The sequence below is a fragment of the Gymnoscopelus microlampas genome, assembly GCF_963454915.1.
Source record: "Gymnoscopelus microlampas genome assembly, chromosome: 14".
Classification (NCBI taxonomy): Eukaryota; Metazoa; Chordata; class Actinopteri; order Myctophiformes; family Myctophidae; genus Gymnoscopelus; species Gymnoscopelus microlampas.
The window spans coordinates 40297551-40307572 of record NC_139951.1 but is presented as its reverse complement, the minus strand read 5'-3'; the positions used below and the strand labels follow the sequence as shown (position 1 = coordinate 40307572).

Sequence of the window (10022 nt, the reverse complement as noted above, 5' to 3'; positions counted from 1 at the left end):
GGGAATTGCAAAAACTCCCATTCAAGTATTTTTTTCTCGGAAACCGTAAGGGCTACAGTTACAAGATTTGGAGGGGAGGTTAATAGTTTTTTGCGAAATTATTATGAAAAGAATCACACCAATCGGCCGCATGGTGGCGCTATAACAGCCCACTTTACCTTTTGGCCTTTAACTCTTGAACCGTAGGTCGTAAAATCAAAATTTCTTTTTCCCTAGATGTCTTGGGTCATTACGCAGCTCCCCATATAGGCCACGCCCATTTGCGTCAGGATAGATTTTCCGCCATTTTGAATTTTCTTCAAAACACACTTTTTGCTCCTTTTCCTACAATGTTTTTCCAAATCTCACACAAATCGGTACACGTGATCTATGGACCCCTGCGATAAACCTGTCCAGACGACATTATGATAGTCCGACCGGCGTCAGCGCAACCACACTTTGCAATTTCCCCGGAATTGCGACGCGTCTAGTTTTTGTATTTATTTATATTCAATTGGCTTATGGGAGGACCGACCGGCGGGGCCATTGTTATGGTAGTCTGGGAGACTTCGCCTCAGAGCCTGGACAGTAGGGGCGTGGCCACTGCGCTCTGATTCAAATCAACAGCCAAAAGGGGGCGGGATCCACATGCAGTGGGTGTTGCATGTAAATAGGAGCGACGGGAAGCAATTTCTCCTTGAGAAATTGCGGCCGCCATTGTTGTGTACTGCTGTTTTCCTCTCGTCGGACTGTTTAGACGAGTTGCACAGCTCTCAGACCGGTAAGAGGCGTGTCCGCTCAGATTCTGAGCGTAAGTTACATCCCGTCCACAAATACCAGGGCTCTGGCCCAGAAGTTTCCTCACCCCTCCCGTGTATGCGAGAGCTGGCGAAATCTTCTGGGAACTCAGATTATTGTTATGGCAATATTGATCAAGTTGCCATTCGCCTCACACCCACAACAGTTGTCTTAACCTCTGAAAATTTCAGGGGTTAAGACAACTCCTTTGTGTTTATTCCTCCGTGTTGAATCAACCCTTTTGATCAAGATATGTAAATGGCCATGCCAAACCTATTGTTTCTTGGTCATGATGGAACCCCCTGGGAGAGAGGTAGACACTGAGAAAAGATATGAGAGGGACTTATTTTAAGAGAGCTTGGAGGGGACACCAGACTCTACAATAGCCGTGGCATGGTCAATTAAATACATCAAAAACAAGCATGTTTCCCCATCTCCTGTACCCTGAGTGAGCTCAAGGTACAGCCCCTCTTTGGCGATGGGGCGACAGGACATTGAGGAGAAACAAGCTGGTTTTTGATGCGGTTGGACTTGACCAATAAACATATTTCTTACCAGCTTCACCTCGACTGGATATATATTATTTCCATAACACCATATAAGGAGTTCCCAATGCAGCTGCGCCCAAATATAACCTCAATGTGGTCATCATGGCATCAGGAGCAAACAAATCAGTCAGCTCCATATATGGGCACAAAAGGGGGCATGCCCATATATGGGCATGGGACAAGGACTGACACATAAATAGATCTCATGTTATATCTCTGTATCTCATGTATCTCATAATATGGGCATCGGGATCGACAGTGCAACTTATAGTGAGGAATGCGTAGCTGCCCGATGTCTAGATGTGAACCTCTAGTATATATACAGTATACATAATATATACTGTATAAAACATACATAGCGTAATGAACAAGTAACCAACAGCATGTACATCTATTGGAATAGAGTAAGTAGTGAGAAGAAAGCATTATGATAGGGATGTCTGCAGAGGTGAGTTTTCAGACTGCAAGGACACTCTCAAAAACGTTTGTAGTGCTGGGACCAAATCCCAGTTTCAAAAAAACTGCATACATCAGGACAATGACCTGATGAAGGTCCTTGTTTGACCGAAACATTGATAAATGAAACAGAGAAATGTGTGTGTGGGAGTAGGCAGTTTTTTTGTCTTAAGAGTTTTCGAACTGAGGCAGAAAATGTGAATTGAGTCTGCAGTGGCTTTTCATCAAAAGGGTGACATTTTTACAGCGCTCACTCGTATTTCGCGTAAACTGGCGACTCCGTCATTTTTTTCTCCTTTACGGGAGAAAAAGACAGTCGGCTTCACCTAATTTGTCTACGAATGAATTGACTGAGGGGGGAGGGCTCACTCCACAGCCTGGGAACCAGGGGGGAGAAGAGTCTGGGACGCTTGGAGCGTTGGCCAGGGTGCCATATAGGAAAAGACATTCTGACTGTGTTGGTTAACCACTTTAAACCCAAGATGGTCCCTCAGGGCTCTATACTAGATTATTTTCTGTTTTCTTTTATGGTGGGGAAAGCTTTTGCTTAAAATAGCCAATGGACTAGCTCACAATGACATGCACTTCATTGCATAATGGGTCATTATTACCAGTGTTTTGAATAGGATTAGGTTTGCAACGGGAAGCCAGTGAAGAGACCGTAAAAAAGGGGGAGACGTGAAAATGTAGGGAGGCTGAAGACCCGGTGTGCCGTGTCATTCTGGATCAGTTGTATGAGTTTGATTAGCCTGGGATCAATACCATTTTTGTGTTTCTGATGCGGTCGGAGCGGACATAACTTTACGTCATCAGGTGGCCGGAACAAAATGATTCCCCTAGTTTAAAACTTGTTTAGTTTGGTATAATCATTTAGTTTCTTTTGGTATAATAATGGTTTGGTATGTCCATTTTCTATTCTAACTCGTACCAAGATTAGTGAGACTAAACTAATCCATTGGCATTATGTGGGGAACAAAAACAATGTGACGCCAACTGGAACCAACAACCGAAACCACAATCCTTTTTTTCCTTTTTTCGAAACCGGATCACACGGCTAGTTTTCGAACGAATACCAGGCCAGCAAGGAGGGAGTTGCTGTAGTCAAGCCTTATGGTGATGACTGTGGCTTGGGGATAAGGTGCCGGGCAGACTGCTTAGTGAGGAAGGGTCTGATCCTCTGCATGTTGTGTAAGTGCAAAACCACAGGACCGGGTGATCTCTGCAATTTGTGCCTTGAAGGACAACTGACCGTTTGTTCTCGGACCATTCCTGGGTTCTTGGCTGTTTGAATAAGAGCCACCAGGGCATTGTGGATGGAAATGGAAATATTTTGCAGGGGTTCAAGACTTCCCAGGGAGGAAGAGAAGCTCAGTTGTGTCTGCGTTCAGCACGGCACAAAGTGACGCGCCGTGAGCTTGTATATTACTTGTATATTATTTTGAACAGCCAACGCAAAAATCTAAAATGACACCGATGCTTTCTCGGTTTTAATGGGTTAAACAATGTGTGACTGGCACACGATAACTTTCCCATAATCTGTAATCCCACGAGAGTGTGTATGTGATTGCAGTGACTGCAAGAGATAAACTTGTTTTGCCTCAGCAACATTTCTTGTCGATGTTCCATTCACTCTATATATATATTATATAAGTGGGATCTGAAACTAGACGGTTTGTCTGTTGTCTTGCCAGGAATTAATTAATGATCGAAACTCATTTGCATTCCTTTATGATCGAAACTCATTAGCATTATGAACCCGTATGAACCTGTATTCTATAAATATTGTGTGAATTCTGGGATTAAACAGAAAGACGTTGGTGTACTTTGATCTCAGCCCGTTCTCCGGTGCACCGTCTGCTGCTGCTTAAATTTAGAGGCATCACCTGTCTGAAGCCCGATTCATACTTCGAGCATAAATTAAGGCCGCCACACACGAAAAGTGTCGCTGACACGTGTCAAGAGAAAATAATAAAAAAAAACGTTACCTTTCTGTATCAACCAACTCGCTTCAGATGGTGTGTGCGACATGTCAACGCTCCAAAATAGAACTGAGCTCTGAGAGATGTATCAACAGGTTGTGACGACTGACGAGTCCAATTGATTGCCTCCAGTGTGGCTGCGGGGCCGGCATTGTAAACAACAGTATTTGATTTTGCTCAGTCGTGTCTGACGCTCTCAGTCTGTCACAGCCTTTAGGCTGTACACACATCATCATCATATCAGACTGAGTGAAATATTTGCAGACATCCTGAATTCACAACATATCTTTATGCATTAGGAAAGTAATGATGACATTCCTGTTTTGTTGGCTTATCACTTTAGTCAAACAAACTAGTTCTAGCCGCCAGTTTCCTTCTGGCGGCTAAAACTTCGTACCGTCGCTTTTTTTGCCTTCCAATCACAGTTCAATAAGAAACTCTCACACTTTCATCTTTATTGCTGAAGATGCTTCACTAACATCCTTTCATTCACAGCTTGAAGCGTGAGCACTTCTAGCCAATCTACCAATCTGCAGCCAATCCTCCTGCAGATTGGCTGCAGATGACTATATAGCTGACTAGAGATGACTTTAGAGATTAATAGATGACTATACAGTAGATGACTATAGAGATGACTATTAAATGACTATAGATGACTACAACAATATAATACAGTTGTTTACAATGCCTGCCCTGTTGCCACACTGGAGGCAATCAATTGGACTCGTCAGTCGTCACAACCTGTTGATGCAACTCTCAGAGCTCAGATCTATTTTGGAGCATTGATACGTGGCACAGACCCTCTGAAATGAGTTGGAGTAATGCAGAGAGGTAACTGTTTAAAATGATTATCTCTTGACGCGTGTCAGCGACGCTAACAGCCTTAATTTATGCTCACATTTAGAATGCAAGACAGCACAGCATGGCGGATATGCTACAGTACTTACCAGAGATACAATAAGTATTGTATTGGTTGGAATAAAGGAATTGCTTGTGGAAAATAATTTCAATAAAGAGAGATCAAGTTTTCATCAACTCTTATTGAATAAAATATAAAACATTTTGGCGAGTAGACTCTGTTCTCATTTAACGTATAAGATTAGCTTTTAATATGGAGAACCCCCCCCTCCACAAGCAATTCCTTTACTCCAACCAATACAATACTTATGATTGTATCACTGGTAATAAGTAGCACATCAGCCATGCTGTGCTGTCTTGCATTCTAAATGTGTTGTGTACCTTTAAGACAGGAGCCCTAGTTGAGTTAATTGTTGATATACTATATCAACAAAATAGTCTAGTTGATATAAAACAGGTTTGTAAGTAGGGTGCAGGCATGTGATTAATCAGTTCAGTTAGTCAGTCCTCACTTGAAAGCAGCTCACAACACACAGTACACTTCTCTTCTCCTGTAAAAGTTTGGTTAACCTGTTTTCAGTTCTGCCTTTACGGAAGCATTGTTGGTATGTTATGTTTTATGTTTATTATTTCTGATCTGTGCAGTTTGTGTAGAACAAATGTACCTATCATTCTCTGGATGTATTTACTGTTTGCAACCATTGTATGTTTTGTATAATGAAGAACACTCTCCAACCTGTAGAATATAGAGTTATTATTCTATTGCTACATGCTTTACACTATGTGTATTGTATTATACATGTGTACAGTATATTGTTTTCTTTCCAGCTGTACCCTACCCTTGATGGCACATTAAACGCAGTGCCGACTACAATACAGTGTGTTCATTGAAGGAGGAGTTATCTGCCTGTCAGTCTGTGCAGGGTGCATAGGAGTGACAGAACACATGCTGTTCTCACACACAGATGAGACAAAGGCACACACACACTTAACCATTGTATTCGCTAAATCAATTACTTTCAACATCAACCATTGATCACCCCAACAACCTTTGATTCTTACAGTCATTGATTAATATGCTCTGCCATTGATAACTACTCTCATTATCTTCCGCAGACAACTACTTTGGACAGTGGTTCACAAAACCCCATAACTCAAGGACCCCAGTAACCCAAATGGACCCTTACGGTTCCATTTATAAACACTCTCTGTAAGAGTCTATTTAGAACCCCTTCAAGGAACAATGAGGGTCCCTGGACCCCACTTTGAGAACCACTGACTTTGGCCATTTATATTTTTCTTTTACTCAATTTACTAAATTTTCATCTTTCTCTTGATTACAGATACTGTTTTCTTGTCCAATACATGCAGCCCACTGGAGCCCAGAACCAGAAGCGATTTCAAATGCCACAGTATGGACTTTATTCCTTCTCAGGGGAGAAGAGGAAGGAAACATCCTCGCCTCCATACCGTATGTTATTGAGTCGACTCAATTAACCTTTTTCTCTGTAGCTAAAGTAGAAGTTCTACCGGATTCTGCAATCCTGCCAACAACGCCAATTATTGACAATGAAATAAGGGGTAGAGGATCTTGTTACACTGTAGCAGAGAAGGCTATACAAATCTTTACCATCATCACACAGAGAAACCAGAATATCAGAGAATGAAATATTCCACAATAATACAATAACAGTCTCCAGTCACACCCACCAACACAAGAATTCTTTCCCTTGTAAAGTGTTGACATAGCCTAGCCCAGTGGTTCGCAAACTTTTTAGCTCGAGAAAAGAGAAATACGATATCTCCCCGGGACCCAAACTATTGAAAATAGCCGATCAACAAGCTCTCAACACGTCGCTATTTTCACTACTTCTTAAAAGTGTTATATTCAAATTAATACTTTACATTTTTAATGGATTTCTTTTGAAAAACAATTGAATTCGTTTTTTAACTCATGAAAAATTGTGAATTTTATGAGATTTTTTTGAGAATCTTTTGAACTAATAATAATTCAAAACAAAATGTAGGAAACACAAAATAAAGGGGTATTTACTCACGAGTCACGACCCACTGCTTGGGAAACAGAGGCCTAGCCTCACAGCTCTCAGAGACCCTGACATCTGCGATGATGACGAAGTCACCATCACCCGTTACTCACTTCGCCCCGAGTCTATTCAAATGTGTTTCATTGCAAAAATCAAACACGGTTTCGTACACTAAATAGCACGAATGACTGCTGTCGAGCAGAAACCTTGTATCTCCATATTTGAACTTTTTACGTTTTTTTTTTGTAAATGAATGCCCTACTTCTTCATTCTACAGTGTCACACACAATAGCTAAACTAGAAGCTCACAAAGCTGTGACGCATATGTTTTTATTGTTATTACTTTATTATTGTATATAATTGTTTTAAGTGAAAGAGGTTAAGTGTATCTGTATGGGTTTTTTATAAATACTGAACCAATGGAAATTATTAAGACCTTGTGACTAAATAACTACATAGGAACACACAATGGATTTTTTCCCCCTCGTTTCTGGAAAGTAAACAATGTGGTTGGTGGTGCTGGTGGGAATCAGGGTCAAGTCACTGTGTGGAGCTGAAACCAAACGCACAATAGCTTGCTGCCATCCCCAAGGCCTCTCATACACAATTAAAATTGCCTATTGTAGTTTCTAATGTGCTCTGTAAACAGTTGCAGGCCAGAGGGGAGGAGCGCTGCGGTATAGCCCTACAGTACATCAAGGATCTTTTTGCCTAATTTAATTCAGCCCTGTGGGGACAGACGGAGACAGGTACAACAGAAAAAAAGGGGGAAGTAAGCAAAACAATGGACTGTGACCCAGAAACATCATCGGCTCCGTCAATTTGACACACAGCCAATAACGCAAAGTAGGTCTATCTGTTGTGTACGGAAGAGTTTTCAGAAGAAAGACTACATTCTTTCCTAAGGCAGCTTATCCCATTAATACCCGAGGCCGATTCTTCAAATGCCTGCTAAATCAGTAGTTCTCAAACTGAGTCTACTTCAAAATGATTCAACATGTTTCGAACGCTTTAAACATTTTTTTTAAATGTTCAAAAATAGCAGATGTTCAAGCTCGCAGCGCGGCACGAAGCGACGCGCTGTGAGGGGAGGCATGCGTTAATCCGACAGACCTTTTTTCCGACTATGTGGCATCCGCGTGCGGTTAGGGTTAGGGTGCGGGTTTGGTTCGGGTTTACTGTTTAATGTCGGAGCACTGCGCTGTCGGAGGAATGCGCTGTCGGACTAACGTATTGCACCCGCTGTGAGCTTGTATATCTGCTATTTTTGAATAGCCAATGCTAAAATCTAGAATTATACAGATACTTTACCGGTTTTAATGTGTTATAGGAGACCTGGGAGTGTCAAAGGGTTGAAAATGTTACAGTTACAGTTCAGCTGTAATGGAGAGTGTGCGCTCACCTTCTCAATAACTGTATGGTATGGCAATTCTACTGCCCATGGGGGGCAAAAAACTGCTGGACAGGGTCGTGTGCACAGCTTCTAGAAATAATTGGCTGTGTACACCCCAGCACTTCTGAATTACACCGCACGATTCGCCTCCGGCGGAAAGTTTTTCTTCTTTTTTTACATTCTAAAGGAGTCCTCACATCCGGCCGGGCCGACCCCCTAGGGCCCATCCAATTATCTCCCTTCAGGTGAACGACTCGGCAGTATTAGAACCAGAACAGCAAACCTTCACAATAGCACTTTCCCTGAAGCAAACCACGTTATAACATGCTTCACCGGTTGTATAAACTTGTATTAATACTGTAAACTCCTTAAGTACACGCATGCACTTTAATTGGTCACTTTCTGGGCATGAGCCATATGGTCGCATTAATTGAAAAAGAGTAATGATAATTGTAACAGTATGTTTTTGCGGACGCTCTATTTATTTTGTTGTCCGGGGTCCCCCAGGGGTCTATAATTCCCCCCCCTCCTTTTTTCCCTCTACACAATATCTCTAAAACCTATTATTACATACCCAGAATAGGGACGCTAGGTTTTATGCAGTTAATTATGTTTATTGTTATTATGAAACAAATCCCAAATCAATTGTGCCCGCACAAAGTACAAAACACTGATGTTGGCCTACAAAGCAACCAAAGGTATGGCACGTACCCCCATATCTTCAAAGCCTGATACAACCCCTCCCGCTCACTCAGATCTCAGATCTCAGATCAGTTGTCACAGGGAAGCTGTCAGAACCTTCACTAAAACATCCGGAACAACGCTCCACACGTCCCACACTCTTCTCCCTTCTGGCTTCCAAACGATGGAATGAACTCCCCCCATTGCAATTAAAACTGCAGACTCACTCCCAATGTTCCCCCGTAATCTGAAGACTCACCTCTTCAGACTCCACCTTAGCCCGTAGCACATGCTCTAGCCCGATGACCTTGCAGGCTTACGCAAAGGCTAAAATGTAATTTAGATAGCATGTTATGTAGACAGATGCCAGGTCATTGTTTTACAGATTATAGATTTTCCCCCCAGATATTCTACTGTTAGAGTGATGATAGGTTATTGGTTTACCTATGATCCTAGATTACTATTTCTATGCATTTGATGTATGACCTTGTGTAGTCCTTGCTTACTGTAAATTACTCTGGATTAAGTCTGCTAAATGCCTAAATTGTAAATAAATTGTAAGTAAAGCAACAAATTAGGCAACAAATTATTGGCAACAATAATTTGTCAACAAAGTATTGAATACAGTAACCCTCCCTGAAGACCAGAAGCCTAATAGAGAATATTTCCTTTTGACTGACCGGTAGATGTTAGGTTTCCCACGCAGGACACTCAGGTTCAAATCCAAGTGGTGACAGTGGCATCTGGTGCTGTGACAAAAAGAGAAAACAACACAGTACCAATCATCATCTATTGTGCCATTAAATAACGGTTGACTCTGTTGCATGACACTTCAAGGTCTTTCATAACATTTTGGAGGTTCCTCATTTGGCATTCCTGATTTGCTAATGTCTCTTCTACTTCCTAAAACACATCCTGAGCGCAATGGAAACGTTAGATGACAGTGTGACAGGGCGAACAGAGAGAGAGAGAGAGAGAGAGAGAGAGAGAGAGAGAGAGAGAGAGAGAGAGAGAGAGAGAGAGAGAGAGAGAGAGAGAGAGAGAGAGAGAGAGAGAGAGAGAGAGAGAGAGAGAGAGAGAGAGAGAGAGAGGATGGTGGGGTGATGATGGTAATTGGAGAAGACTCTCAAGGTCGGTTGCATCACATTTTCTTGAGTCAGCAGCTGTGGAGACTCCTGACAGGCAATAACTCTGTATGTCTACAGTTTGCATGACAAAATTAGGGCTTTGTCTCTCCTTTGGGGAAGTGATTGGGTGGCAAGTGATGTGAGCCAGTTGGAGCTGA

At 42.1% G+C, this 10022-nt stretch overlaps 1 protein-coding gene across 1 annotated transcript in view; it reads right to left on the bottom strand.

Moving 5' to 3' along the window:
- entpd1 (ectonucleoside triphosphate diphosphohydrolase 1) overlaps window positions 1–9546 on the bottom strand; it is a 52101-nt gene extending 42555 nt beyond the window's left edge. The window contains exon 1 of the mRNA XM_084078622.1: window positions 9418–9546. The gene's annotated coding sequence lies outside the window, so the exon portion shown is untranslated. The remainder of the gene's footprint in view (window positions 1–9417) is intronic.
- Window positions 9547–10022: the final 476 nt, after the last annotated feature.